Source organism: Mus caroli, unplaced genomic scaffold, assembly GCF_978045245.1.
Source record: "Mus caroli unplaced genomic scaffold, Mus_caroli_1 scaffold_16, whole genome shotgun sequence".
Lineage (NCBI taxonomy): Eukaryota > Metazoa > Chordata > Mammalia > Rodentia > Muridae > Mus > Mus caroli.
In genome coordinates this window covers 33,928,237-33,944,206 of record NW_028227271.1, presented here as the reverse complement: position 1 = coordinate 33,944,206, position 15,970 = coordinate 33,928,237, and the positions used below count along the sequence as shown (strand labels likewise).

The 15,970-nt window shown below is 40.0% G+C and overlaps 1 pseudogene; it reads right to left on the bottom strand.

Annotated features, from left to right (window-relative positions):
* Window positions 1-12,342: 12,342 nt before the first annotated feature.
* Window positions 12,343-15,627, bottom strand: LOC147000759 (zinc finger BED domain-containing protein 4-like; annotated as a pseudogene).
* Between the last annotated feature and the right edge of the window lie 343 nt (window positions 15,628-15,970).

The following is a 15,970-nucleotide window of genomic DNA, read 5'->3' as shown; positions in this document are numbered from 1 at the left end:
TGGCCTGGGTGTTCTGGTTGTAGCAGGCCTCCTGAAAAGCAGGTTTAGCTTTGTGCCCTGGATTAAAGCATGTCTCCTGGGAGGTAGGCAGATATGTGGGGTTTGTAGTGGTGCACTGATCCCTAACTGCAAGTAGAAGTTCAGACCAGAAGGAAGATGGAGATCTGACAAGTTGAGGCAGAGCACAGAACTGCTGGGTTTGCTGGTGTCCCTGCAGGTGGGGGTAGAAGATCTTAGATGTGTGTCCTGAGATAGAGCAGGACTCTTGGGAAGCAGACAGAGCTATGGGGTGTCAGCAGCATGGAAATCGGCAGGTGGAGGTTTGGCTGGGTCTAGGTTCTTCAGAAGTCTTTATGTTTCAGACCATAGGTCATCTTCACCCACTTATTGGGGTGAATCTTGTCAATCATTCTCTGTCCTTACTGTTTGTCCTGCCACCAGATTTTTCTCTCAATATATTTGACTCATACTCTAGAAAATCTCGGGGGATAATAGACTTTGTTTTTAGAATAACCACAAATAATATCAGCATTCATCTTTGAATCCTCATGAAGCTTTATCGTTTATGTGTTATAAATAGAGGACAATCTACCAAATATTATGAGGTAAATGTAATTTTTCACATAATTATCTCAGGAGATATTATTCAGATGTCATTCATCATTTTCAAGCCTCTAAATACCGAAAATATATGCATGACAACATCTCCTCCCTCTGGGGGGAAACAAAAATGAATATAACCACTTGTGACTTATAATTTTTTTGAAGTATAACCAAATTTTATACTATTTCCCATTTCATGGGGGTATAATCCTTCAGATTTGTTTTGGAAAAAAAAAGTTAGTTTTATTTTTTTTTCCCTGTGGCAAACACATAAGGGAGTTATTTAAATTGGGAATTGCTGATGTCTTACCCTGATCACTGTTTTATCAAGGCTGTGGTTTTACATTGAATCACCTTTACAACGGTATCTTGCAGGAGCTAAGGGAACAAAAAAGTTATCCCAAATCCATAAATAAATTTGTTTTGCTTTCAGTCTTTTAGCAAAGTAACTCTGCAAATTCCTAAAACTTCTAACTGGAAGTACATGTGGCACAAAGGACAAAACCCATTTTACACAAGATGGTCATGGTGATGAGGAAGGAGATGGTTATGGGTCATAGTTACTTGTACCTCTACTTTCTTTAAACAGTGGATTCTGTGAGGCATAAAACAATCACAGCAACTATAGCAGATCATTCTCTACCAAAATCTGTTCCCCTGTGAGCAACACTGTTTCTTCACCACTGTAGCTGTCAGAAGTCATTGAAAAAATGAAAAGCCATGTGTGGATGTGGGCTACCAAAGCTAGCACAAGCTCAGCTCATTTGAGCATTGAACCTCCCTTTTACTTAATGAAGTCCTTAATTATAGAACCAAGTGGGAAAGTGTGAGTCTACCTGCATTGGTACAGATTATGCTTGAAGAGTATATATAAAATTATACATTTATAAATTGAAAATCAAGTATATATATGGCTTTTGAGGACAGAGCTGCATCTTTAAAATCTTCAGTTCTTTACTATTAACCGCACAACACTCAAATAGACTGGAATATTTTGTATAATTGAATCCTTCCTTAGATGGTATATCTACAGAGTACTTGAAAAAAATCTCATTAAAGATGAACTGCTATTTCTATTTTGTTAAAAGAAATAGAAATCTCTCAGTCAGTCTCTGTCAATTTTAGTTCCTTATATCATCTTCAGTCACTGGCATCAACCAATATCTATACATTTTGATGATTTCAGTCATTTGAATTTATTGTGTGTGACTTGGATACACATAGAAACTCACTCACTAATATGTACAACTCTAAATCTCAGAGAATTAAAATGTGTACATTGAAAATCAAGTTTTTAAGTTTAATTTCTGGTATATTTTTAGTTAAGCAGTACAGTTCTTCAAACAGTAAATTTTTCAGAAAGAATTTACATATTTCAAAAAGTATCGAAAAATAGATAGATAGATAGATAGATAGATAGATAGATAGATAGATAGATAGTTTAGGGGCATGTAGGAGGACAAAAACAGCTTTAGAACTCATGGAATGTAGCCAAAAATGACCACAACAATCATAGGTGTGCCTGGGAGAGGCAGAGCCTTGAGTAGTATGTTTCCTGAGGACTCCATGTTGTTATAGAGCAAATTCTGCTTGTTGCCTTCACAGTCACCACATTCATTCTTATCTATTAGTTGCATGATCCCTTTAATGGGGCTTTCAGCTCCTTGCTGGGCAGGGTCATTGGCATTCACAATAACAGTGTTTGATCGTTTTCAAGCATTGCTGCTATGGTAAATTAGTGATTCAATTTTCAACCTTGGAAGTAACTTAGAAATATCGATATATTAGCATTAGCCACCATCCTTAGAAAGAATTTTGAGAAGTTGATGATTAGTAAATTTAGGTTAAAAAGGTTTTGTCAATAGCTTTAATGAAGAATATCTTAGAAACTTGAAGTTCAGAAAGGCACACTTTTAATAGCTGAGCTAGGGCTTTCCGAAGGCCAGGGAACAAGAACAATGGCAACCTGAATAGCACTGGGTGACATGACTCTTGCTGAAGCTGGGCTGCTATTATAGAGCAGTGTCTGTGTAGTTGGTAATCAAGCTGATAAGTAATTTCTTGTAGCCATTTTTGCAATCAGCTTCTTGATATGATTTAATATATTTTGGGTTGCTGGACCAAAGTCATGCCTATTTTGGAGAGATCTTCTCTATGTGTGTTATCAGGAAAGGAAAAAAAAAAGGCTTTATACCCCTTCCAAAGTAAACTAGATCAGATATGATAGAAGAAGAACCCCCACCCCCCAGAAGATCTTGGATGGAGACAGGTAAGAAAAATTCAAGAAAACCAAATAAGATAAATAAAATGAATTGCTGATCTGACTACATGGGCACAATCCTGAAACTGGCATGGACATAAAAATGTCTAGCCAAAGCTTCAGCTAAATATAGTCAGTAAAGATTTTTTGGTTAAAAAAAGGGGTCAATGTAGCTCCTTATATTATCATGCTGACTGGGTCCCCAAAACTGTTTGCACAAAAGGGTTTACATGTAACTTCTGGAAACTTGCTCCTAGTTAATTTTTATTGGTAAGTAAAAGTTGCAAGAGTCATTAGCTGGGGAGAAGAGATATGGGCAGAATTTGAGATTTTCCAAGGCTTGCGACCTGTGAGGAAGGAGAATGGAAAAGAGATACCATGCCTTAGGAGGTATAGCACAGAGATTCAGAACCACCCCAAAAAGGGACCAAGAGAACACAACCCAGTTGGTTCAAGCATAGCCAAGATATAACATAAAATTAGTAAGCTTTAACTTGGAATTATCAGTTGGATTCTAACAACATAGAAGATATGCAGTTGCCCAGTTATTGTTCTCTTCAAGGCATATGAAAATATAAAGGCTGTGTGTATTTATAATTTAGGAACATAAACCACTGAGGTAGGTAGTAACCCCATGCTGTCATTCATTAATATTTGTACCACATATCTATAAAAGCAAGAAAGGAATAAATTTGACAAAAAGTAGTAACTGAGCTTGATGTCATTTTACTCAACCAAAGTAAATTATATCACCAAAGTGGAAGTGACAGTATGATGTGACTCAACCCTAGAGCAGAGCCACCAATAGATGGCTCTCCTTGAGCAATGATGGTTGCTGTTATCATAAAGCTTATTTGCATTATAATGTACATATTTTACTTCATGTCCCTCCTTTGGGGAATCTTCTCCTTCTCAAGTTTATTGGGAAATGTTCTTTATGCCAAGGTTATTGACTCCATAATAACCAGAAAGAGCATGATTCCAGGAAGTGATAATATATATGGTGTTCCTCAACAAAGTGATAATACTGTGACCTTCGGGAGAGCCCTTAAGGCTGTGGGAAAGAACTCTAAAAACATGAGTTCAAGAATATATGTAAGAACTGTTCTTTACAAGGATTCCTCAGCTTCGCAAAATATAAGGATGCAATATGAATTATATGAGGGGCTTCTTGGACCTGAAAGAACAGAGGCTATTACTAAGACAGCATAGATAAGGAAACATCATTTGGTCAATAGAGGAAAAAACCTGAATCACAACAGGGAAAGGAAAAGGCAAAAAAACAACAGCTTACAAATACAAAATGTATGGTATAAGTATTAAAGAGGTATCAGAAAGTGAAATAGAGCAGAATCTTGTGTTCAAAGAGATAAAGAGAGTTGGGGAGTGATGATCTCAGGGAAATACCCCACCTAGCTAAATTTACTGTTTGTATTTGCACTTGAACAAGAATTTTTTTGAATTTTTACTCTGGAATGAACTACAATCAAGAAATGGAGGACAAACTTTTAATCCAGATCTTGAGATAGGAAGACATAGGCTTTTGATCCAGATCTTGAAGAATAGAGTCCATGAAAAGCTTAGTCCCAGACATGGTATTATACATCTTTAATTCCAGGAGACAAAGGCAAGAAGATTTCTGAGTTCAAGACCAGACTGGGACAGAACAATTTCTAGGTGAATAAAAGCTTATGTTCTGGCGTAGTGGTACATATCTTTAATTTCAGCATTCAAGAAGCAGATCTCTGAGTCCAAGTTCTGTCTAATAGAGCAATGAGGTCTTGCTATAGCTCCAGCAAGCATCTTAAGCCATGTAGCTGTGTCTCTATAGTCAAGCTGCTAAGGTCATAAAATGCTGATTTGTAGGATAATCAAGAGAGAACTTGATATGCAATTCTTAAGAATGTGCCTTATGCAAAATAAAAGACTGGGCTTTGGTCTGCAAGATTGAGCTACCTTGAGCAGAGCTATCATGAACAGAGAGCTATCTTAAGCAGATTACAGAGCTGAGAGCTTGCATCCATCAATGACTTTGAGGCATTTCTTCCCAATCACCCCTTCTTTACTAACTTCTCCCAAACTAAGGTTTGTCCTTGGTAGGCAACTTGATAAATTTATTGAAATTATTTACAAGAATACAGATGAGGTGCTATTTACATGATAAGGAATGACCCAAATACAGCTGCATAATTTAATTTCATGCCTGGCATGAATTAAACCTACAAATCTGGAATATTTTGTGGCATGCAGGAAGTACAACAGACAGAAGAGCTTATATAACCTGAGGATGGACTTAATCCATATACAGCCTTGAATACAAAGGGTCTTGAGTATTTGTTCAATTGGTTCCTGATACTTATTAATTTTTTCATCCTATGTTTTAAGAAATATTTATTTAGAAATCCCTGAATCTTGGTGAATATTCAAGAAGGGTAGAATGTTTCAATTTCTTTTTAGAACTTTATGAGTCTTTTTTTTTAATTTTTAATATTTTTATTACATATTTTCCTCAGTTACATTTCCAATGCTATCCCAAAAGTCCCCCATAGCACCCCCCACTTCCCTACCCACCCATTCCCATTCTTTTGGCCCTGGCATTCCCCTATATTGGGGCATATAAAGTTTGCAAGTCCAATGGGCCTCTCTTTCCAAAGATGGCCGACTAGGCCATCTTTTGATACATATGCAGCTAGAGACAAGAGCTCCGGGGTTCTGGTTAGTACATCATGTTGTTCCGACAATAGGGTTGCAGATCCCTTTAGCTCCTTGGGTACTTTCTCTAGCTTCTGCATAGGGAGCCCTGTGATACATCCAATAGCTGACTGTGAACATCCACTCCTGTGTTTGCTAGGCCCCGGCATCGTCTCACAAGAGACAGCTATATTTGGGTCCTTTCAGCAAAATCTTGCTAGTGTATGCAATGGTGTCAGTGTTTAGAAGCTGCTTATGGGAAGGATCTTCCTTCTATATGTACAATGGCACATCACCTTGACCACTACATCATAATTTAGTCTTTATTTGTCCCATCCAAAAAACATGAGTAGACCCAGATTATACTAAGCTCAACTAAGCTGCATCACAGCATACTAACAGCCATTTCCAGCAACAGGTTGATTTTCACTAATGCAACTCATCAAACGCAGATTAGCAGAGATTTTAGATTATATAATTTAGGAATTTTGGATGGGAGAAATGCCAATATACTGATCGTTCCTAATCATGAGAACTGAACGATTAGAAAAATATTGTGCCCTCTGAAGGCTCTCAAAAAATACACAAAATCACCTGCCTTGCAATTTCCAAATGCTGCTCACATTCAACAATATTCACAACTAGTCTGCAAAAATGAGGAATGGAAATCCCACTGACTGCATTTCCCTCATCAGAATTCTATGTATACTTCTGTTCTGAACTCTTCCAACTCCAAATCCATGTTTCCCAAGTCCAGCAATCTTGACATTTTCTGAACTTTACATTTTCTTCCTTTCCAGAGTGTATTTACTTGGATTGTCTCTCTGGCTGTTGCAAATAAATGGCTTATGGAAGGGTGAAAGGGATTTTGTTTTCATTAATCAGAGTTTTCATTCTTAGAGAGTGCTGCCATTTTGACTTCAGCATCACAAATCACATGCCATAATAGGAATAATATGATCTTTGTCAGTTAAGAGTATATGCCACCTGCTCTGTAAACAGTACTTTCTTTAGTGGACCACATATATCTGATACAACCTATATAGCCTATTAGAGCACAGACATTTCTTACATTGAATATAGACTGTAGACAACATAAGGTTGATTTTGATTTTATTTTTCTTCCCAGAGTGCCCTTTATCATTGCCAACTTTCTAACCCAAAATTACTAATTAGTTTTTTAACTTTTAAAGGAATTACTGAAGGCTAAGCATATAAAATGTTAAAATAATTTTATGTACTTTAGTCTATCCTTATTTTGTTAGAGGTTTTACAGGTATGATTTATTTCATCATTATCTCTTTTGGAAAATGAGAGATGAGTTTGTAGCCCAGGGAAAACTGTGGTAGAAGAAGTCACCTTTTTTGAGGAATTGTTTTCTAGCTTCACTCTTAATTAATCTTGCAAGATAACAACACCAACTTCAATTTATTCATGTGTTAAAAAAAAAAAAAAAAAGAAGGTCTCACCATGAAAGCTCTATGGAATGGCCTACAGTGAAAATGTAGGGTCAGAAAGTAGATGACATCTCAGAGAGCATAAATTTCTAAATAGAGCAGTAACACATTTCTGAAACATTGTCAACTCTTTGCTTAACTCATAGATGTCTTTAAAACAACCACTGATTTTCTGTGATATAGTAAGTTTGTGGTAAGCTAGGCAGTGGTGGTGCATGCCTTTAATCCCAGCACTTGGGAGGTAGAGTCAGGCACATTTCTGAGTTCAAGGCCAGCATGGTCTAAAGAGTGAGTTCCAGGACAGCCAGAACTACACAGAGAAACCCTGTCTTGAAAAATCAAGAAAAAAAATAGAAAGTTTGTGATAAACCGAGCAGGTATAAGGTATAGTGTTTTATTCAAAAAATTGGGGCGAAAAACAAAGTAACAAGACCTACTACTTGGAAACAATCGTTTTGATTTCTATGGGATCCAAGATTAAGATTAAAACAAAACCCTCCACTTGATTTGACATTTTACTCCTTGGCATATACGCAGAAGATTCTCCAACATGTAATAAGGACACATGTTCCACTCTCTTCACAGCAGCCTTATTTATAATAGCCAGAACCTGGAAAGAACCCAGATGTCCCTCAAAAGAGGAATGGATATAGAAAATGTGGTACATTTACACAATGGAGTACTACACAGCTATTAAAAACAATGAATTCATGAAATTTTTAGACAAAGGGATGTATCTGGAGGATATCATCCTGAGTGAGATAACCATTATTGTGAGATAACAATTCTTGTTGCATGCATTTGCTTTTCAAGTGATGTGACTCTATAGTTTTTCACATTGTGGTGACTACAATCATAAAATTATTTTTTATTGCTACTTCATAACTGTCATTTTGCTGTTATTATGGATGATAATACACGTTTCTGTGTTTTCTGATGGACTTAGGTGATGTGACCCACACTTTAAGAGCTTCTGGTTTAGACATTTTTAGTTCCATTTTCCATTTAAACTAATCTGGACTGTATGCTATAGCATATCAGAATTTTAAACTTCTGTTTATCATGGATTACCACATTTTTAGGCCTCCAGGAGCAATCCTAGCCTATAAATTGTCCTTAGGTCCCAAGTCCTTGCCTGTTAAGTGAGTGTTCCTGCATCAGTGAACCTCCTGTTTTATCTGATGTCTTGTTCTCAGCTCAAATATCAAAGCAGTCCCAGAGGCTATCAGCTAAGTATATCCTCATAGCTGAATGACAAGCTTTCTCTCCTCAAAGGGCCATGCAATCTTCATACTTCCATGGCTGACCTGCAGTAGTTGTCAATTTCCCCAGGGTCATGCAGTGAGCTACTTTCTGATCTTCAGCATTGTGACAGAAGAAGCACAATTATTAAACTACAGAAATATAGCAGATACTGTAACCATAGCAAACACATGATATTGGGATGATATGATGAGTTTAATACAAAATGGTTGAGTTGAACAAATTATTGGCAGGTAAGGTACACTGAGGGATGATGTAACCCCCTAATCCCTCAAAGCATAAATACAAGATTCATCTGTTCTTGGGGACAGGAGCAAAATCAGCCTGCTACTCTTTCTTGGCTTAGAGCAAGGATTTGTTTAAAGGGAAGTCTCAAGATTCATATTGGTGATAGATGATAGGTCAGGACCAGGAGAAAAGATGGGTTTTGTCCTCTGAGCTGTGAGATGGCTACAGATAATTGATAAGTGCCCAATAGAATTATATGAAATTGGTCAAAGATGACTAAGAGGAGAATCAAGTTACAGCCTGGAATGATAGCCTGGATTTTTTGTTCCTCATTTTACATACGTAAATTCTGTGGAGAGAATTTCCATGGAGCAAAACCAAGATATGCTTATGGACTTCTTTTAGGGAATGTGATATTATCCATCTTAGAGACAGTCAGGTGAGTTATCTTCTTCTTTCACTCGAATTTTCCTTCCTCCCTCCTTCCTTCCTTCCTTGTTTCCTGTCTTCCTTCATTAACTCTCCTACATTTCTCTTTGCTCATAAGCTATTTCACTGTTCAACAAATAATTCAGTCTTTCCCAATTACCATGTGGATATGAAATGTTCCTAGACATCAGCTTACATTCTTAAGTCCTGGGTCTATATCTGGTAAGGACAGTTCAAAGGATGCTTGATGATGTTGTGGCACTTTCACTGGTGGATTTCTCTATTAATATATTTCACCTATTGAGTTCAATTCTCTCTAATGTCTCTTGACTTGCCTATCTAGCTTGCTTTCAATGTGTATTGGTATGGTTTGTCTTGGTGTTCTTCTTTCTGGTCTTCCTTTCATGAAAAACAAAAACAAAAACAAAAAAAAAACAACAACAAAAAAAAAACCTCACCTTTCTGATGGCCCCATAATCATGGAGCCTTGTCTTAAAAATCTGGCCCCAAACAAACCCTAAATAACAAATAGCCTGGAGAGCCCAGTGCAGCAACAACCAGTTGATATCAGTTGAGCAACAGAAGGATCCACCTGCAGTTCCTCATTGAATCAAAAAGTGCTGGGGGTTGAGGGAAGGAAACAAATGAAACCTTCTAAACCATGAAAAGTGTGTTGCTGCTTTTTTAAAAAAAATCTCTATTCTTTCTTTTTCCAGCAGAAAGTTTCTGATAGGTTGTCTATATGGTAGGCTGTAATCTTAGCACAAATTTTTGTTAACTTAACAAACTTGTATATGAATATGTTTCCTCCCCAGTCTGCTGGCAGTTTCCTACCCATCATTAATGGAGCCACAAGGAGGCTGACTGGGAATGTGCCACTTCTCAGAAACCAATGGGACAAGTTGAGAATATTACAAAAAGCCCTGGAACCCTGGAATCCTCTAAAATCCAACATGTTTCCCTCTCTAGTTTCCTCTGCCTGCATTATATTATCCCTTTGCTGACAGTGCATTTCTAGCTTTTTCTGTATAATATTATTGACTGTCCATGAGTTAGTTGAACATGCAGAACACATAGTCTGCATTCAAAGCCAAAGACTTTTCATGTGTGATTGTCATGTTTGTTGAACAAGCTTGTAGTTAAAAATGAATGTGCAATAGCCAAGGCCACGGTGATTTGGAGTCATTTACTCTAACCCTGAAGATGTATCTCATGATTCCATTACACTGAGTAGCTGTCCTCACGTAATAGTACACTACATAAGTTTAGTATATTGAGAAATATAAATAAGATGAATTTGATTTTCATACTTTTGATACTCATTTGTCCCAACATTTGTTTCTTTGATAGGTATCACTTTACCAATATTCCTCAGTTTTCTACACATATAACGATAACAACTTCAATGAAAGATGTATTGAATCTGCTTTTATAATACTTAGTTGCAAAATTTGTTTTCGTACCTGATTGTATTGGCTTAGATCCTTAGACAATTTTGAATAATGTGCATTCAGATTCCTTCTCAACTTTTATAGTAACCGAGGTATTAACATTGCACTGTTGCTGCAGCTTGCTGGTGGTACCTTATAAATAAATATTATATATGATGTGTCGGACATACTTCCTATTTACATAATATATAGCTTTTTTTCAATGTGAGCTGTGCATATTTACATATGTTTCCTTTGCTATAATAAATTACCATTTTACTACACAGCTAATAATGAATTGATAATGTGTCATTAGGAGTGTTTCACAACTGAGATTATGAATAAAATTATACTAAAAGCCCACTGTTATCTTTCAAAATGTTCAATACATATTAAGAGTAAATGTTTTGAAAAGAATGGAAAATTCAAAAACAAAACAAAATACATTTTCTCTACTTTTATATAGATTCCTCACAAAATAAAATTAAAATTGTAAAAATATTACAACTTTTTGAGTTCTATGGACTGTATCTTGGATATACTTTACCTTTTTTTGCAGCTAATATCCACTTATTATTGAGTACATACCATGCATGTCCTTTTGGGTCTGAGTTACCTCACTCAGGATGATATTTTCTAGTTCTTTTTTTTTTAAAGCATTCCTGTTTTATTATCCTAAAAATAAAAAGCCATCATCAGTCAGCAATAGAAAATCGCAAATAAAAAGTTTAATTTCAGAATCCAAGTTCGTCATTTATAAATACACTAAAGCATAGCCCACGCAAATTCAGACTGAGCCTACATACAGTATTTCAACAGAACATTTTTTTTCTAAAAGGTCAGAGGCAATGAATGATTTGTTTTATCCATAATATTTAACTGATTTGAAATGAGAAAATGAAAAAAATTTTTTTAGATATAAGCAAAAACTTTGGAGTCTGGACTGATAGCTGATACTTCATGTTATCCTTGGGATTCTATAATGTCCCAATGATGGTTGAGGCTTCCCTATCATAGGAAAAAAAAATCTAAATGCCCAAGGCTTTTCTCATGACTGCAATAAACAAGCGCTTTCCCTGTCAACAAGCTACCTCTTCAAAGTAGAATCTGAGCGCTATCTGATCAAACTGTGAGGGGTCAGTGCATACTTCTTATGAGATAGCTTTATTGTATAGAGATGCAAAAAGTAAATCAGAGGCATGGAGATTGGATCAACAGGCCATCTGTTGTAAACGTGTCATATCATGCACTGGTGAAATCCCAAGCATGACTTTAAAACTTGGATCCAATTTCAAGGGGCTCATGATAAGCGGGATATCTCTGAGTTAACTGACCATGTAAACCTGAATGCAACACCTGACATGGGACCGTTCTCATGACCAATTAGCCATGTGATTGACACTCCATGGTATGCCCAAGTTGAGTTTTGTTTTCAAATGCCTGTTTCTGTAATGTAAACAGCTTCCAGAATATTCCCTCTAGGACACACTTTTGGAGCCTGTGGTTAAGAACTGTTCAGTCAGGATGGCTTAACCTCCACCTCCTATTTACAGGTTTCATTTAACAGCCACAAAAGCTGTTTTGTTGCAATTAAAATATTTAATTAAAATACAGCACCTGATTTGTGGTTTTTTCACAACTGAATAAAAACCCTACATAATAAAATTGTTTACATCTTCCTTTCATTCTAGTAAGACAGATTACTATCCCCTCAAAACAAAACAAAAAACCTTTATAGTTTTAAACCTGATCATCCTATTTCATAATTGCCAAGACTTTGTTTCTAGTGGGCTTCTGAAAACGCACCTTGACACCTGGCCTGAAGGAGGAGTAAGGTACATGTGGATATTATGGTGAGAACTGGCAGGTAGCCCCAGATGCCTGGTCTGGTGTCCTACATGGCCCTGCCAGGCAAGTCAGCCCTGGTACAATAGCTAGCACTCTGAAGCACATTTCCAGTCTGGTGGATCCATCTCTGAGTTCAATACTGAAAGCATATTAAAGGAAGATTCACTTTTAAAAAGATGAGCTTTTCAAAATGCTCCATCATGAGACTGGGCTGGCCAAAGCTGCCAGCATCCATGGGTGTGCTGAACAGCTTTTCTGAGGGGACTGTACTTGGGGGGCAGCCCAGAAATCGGACTGCTAAGGTAGACAGCCCAGGCCACGATGACCTCTTTAGGTTCCAGTAGGTAAGTGGGTCACAGCTGTGTTCCAGCACCTCTTCCTCCAAATATGCAAGCACCATGTCTTCAGGTAGCTTCTCTCTCTGATCTCTCTTTATTGGTGCGAGTGACCACAGGCTCTCCTCTGTGCCAGTGTCTTTAAGTGGGGACCCTGAGTCACAGCCATTGGAGGTGGCAGTGTCCTCTGAAGTAGAATTCAGTATTTCTAGCTCCCTGATTAAGTCTTGCCTATACTGCTCTGCCTCCTCCTCTGTGAACAGGGAAGCTTTGTAGCGAGGGTCCAGCAGTGTGGCAAAGATGTACCTGGGGTCATGGAGGGTGGCAGACAGGCACTCATCTCTCGGCTTGCAGCATCAAATGGTCTCAGCACATGGCACACAGACTGCATGACCTCCCACTGGTCACAGCTGATCAATTCTCTGAAGTTACACTCAATGGATACCTCATTAACTGCCCTCTTCTGCTCAATCAGACGTTCAAGCATGTGGAAGGATGTGCTCCACTTAGACGGTACATCCTGGATCAGCTGGTGCTGTGGCAGCTCGTACTCTTTCTGCAGTTCTGCTAACTTTTCTCTTGCTCTGGGTAACCGATGGACCCGCTCACACAGCTTCCGGGCAATACTCAGTAAGTTATGTACCATCCTCTGGCTCTTGATAGCCTCACTCACAATCAGATTCACTGTGTTACTGAAGCACTGCACACTTGAGTGTTCACCCTCACTCAGCATCTTCCCTATGCTTGGATTGTCAGTGACAGTGATGCCAATCTGAAGGCCAATGGAAGTCACCCAGGCTTCCCACCAACACTCCAGCTGCTTCTGAATGCTATTTCCACTATAGTCACAGTCGATCTGTGAGACATCTAAAAGTGCTGAGCAATGGTGGTCCTCACAATGTGGTCGGACAGCAGATGCGAAGGTGACCCAGTGAGCTGTAAGGGTCAGGTATTCACGAGTCTGGCTACTCATCCATATTCCAGAGGTGAAATGAACCACACCACTCTCAGCTTCCTTCAGATGTGACATAATTATCTGTTTCACATTGTCATACATAGCTGGGATAGCTGTTCTAGAGAAGTAGGAAGGGGAGGTAGAGAGTACTGAGGTCTCAAGTATTCGAGCAGCCTGTTAAAGCCAACGTTGTCTACAAGGGAGTATGGCTGAAGGTCAAGTGCAATCATCTCAGCTATGAGACTTGTGATTTTTTTGGCAACTGGATGAGAGTCATAGAACTTCTTTGTGGAGTCACGGAAAGAGGAAGGCCCTGAGAGCTCTGTGCCTAGAGGCCTCCGGATGCCTGGAGAATGGGGCAGAGTGGCCTCTGAGACATCATTCTTGAGTACATGGCCATGGAACCGCTGCAGATGTCTCAGGAGACAGCTGGTGCCCAGGTTGGTGGGCTTCTTGCCCCTGCTGATGGTCCGGCCACAGTGCAGGCACACCACCTTTGTTGAGTCTGCTGAACAAATAGAAAAGTGATTCCACAGCTTTGAGGTCTTCTTGCTATTAGTAGGAAACACACCTTGATGATTTTTTCTGACCACTGCTGGCAAGTCAGTTAATTTGGAGGAGCTTTCTGCAGAAGCCAAAGTGTCATATGGAGAGTTGGCCAAACTTGCACCCAGAAAGTCCTTCTGGTTCCCAACCACCTCAGGGTGGCGTCTGTACAGGTGTCACATCAAACAACTCGTGCCAACATCTCCCTTCTTCCCCTGACTAATAACGCAGCTACAGTACTGGCACACTGCTTTGAGACTGTCCATGGGGGCCAGGGAAAAGTGATGCCAGACTTCCGACTTCAGTCTTCTCATCACCTTCTTATTTTGCTGAAAGACAGTGCCTGATTCAAACCTTGGATTTACCGTGTCTGCTGGCTGCTTCTCTGGAGAGGACACTACAGAGGCCTCCCCCAAGTCATCAGAGGATGACAACATGGACACATCTTCCCGGGACACATCCCCAGGATTAGTGTGTGATGACAGGTCCTCAGGAAGCCTGTCTGGGGATGAGGAGGCAGAAGGGGACTCTTTGACTTGTTTGCCTGGAGACAACGATGCGGAGTTGAGATCCCCTTCTGGGGGCAGCAGGGCAGGCAGCAGGGTTGGGGGCATAGGGTACAATGGTGGGATGCCTGTGTTGCCCCCGTTCTCCTGCAGTACAATGGAGCGATGTGCTCTCCACATGTGCCTGATGAGGCAGCTTGTGCCCAGGTCCTTCCCGTTTTTCCCTCTACTGAACTCATTCATACAGTGGACACAGCCTTGGAGCTATCGAGGGGTGACAAGTAGAAGTGCTTCCAGACAGCTGACCTCCTCCTGGACCCAGATGTGCTTTTGGGAAGAGAAAGTTTTCTGTCTGCCATGGTTTCTGAAGTGTTGTCATAATGGAGCATGGAGAGGTTGGGGGAGGAGCCTGCCAAGGCCTCCTCTCTGCTGTACTTTTCAGTGACAGACACATCAGAGGACACCTCTTCAGAAGAAACTACAGTCACAGACTCTTCCATTATTTGGTCAGGGGATGGGATCTTGGGAGCCATTTTCTGGACAAGTCTGACAGGAGAGAGCACAGTGCTAAGGTCTCCCACATCTGCAGGCTGTGGTGGAAGCAACAAAATCACTGCCCCCCTTGGGACAAGTTTCTTGCTTATCCTCCATGACCAACCATAATTATCCTGGTTGCTTTATCATTCTGACATCTTATGTTAATAAAAACTGCTTATAATGTCCACTTGTGAACCCTAAAGTAGGTTTTATCTACTCTTTCATAATCTCATTTTCTAGGCTGTTTACTATGGCTGACCATGAATGTCACTGGAAAGCTCACACAAGCACACTGTCACAGGGCATGGAGTGCTGTTCTGTAGGAGTACTGCAACCAAATACTTCTTGTTGTATACACCAATGCGTGCAGCATAGACTTCTTCCTCTTCTCCAAGACAGGAGCCCCACCATCTTGAGGGCACACACAGTCCTTCATTTCCTATGTCCTCCTCTCAGTAGGTCAACCCGAAGTAGAAACTAAAGTATTTGAAGTCAGATACATAAAAAGTGCCGACATGGGGTGAAGAGACAATGACCATGGCCACGTATGGTCTCCATGCTTCTAGAGCTCTGCTTCCCAGTTCTCGCTCCAAACTCTAGGCCCATTAGAGACCTGAGGCGCCGGCTCCGCGCTGTGCTGCGCGGGCCCGCGGGCTGCGGACAGCGCGACGGGCGCGCCCATTCATTAGCTGCTTTGTCTGCCCCCGCCGCCCCTCCCGCCGCCCCAGCCCCGCCGCCCGCGACGCCGTCGGACGCTGCGCCCCTCCCAGGGCCCCGGGCGGGTCGGGGGCGGGGCCCGGGGCGGGGCCCGGGGCGGGGCTGCCGCGCGCAAGCGCAGTCCGTGCGCCTATTTTCTAGTTCTGATCATTTGCCTGCAAAACT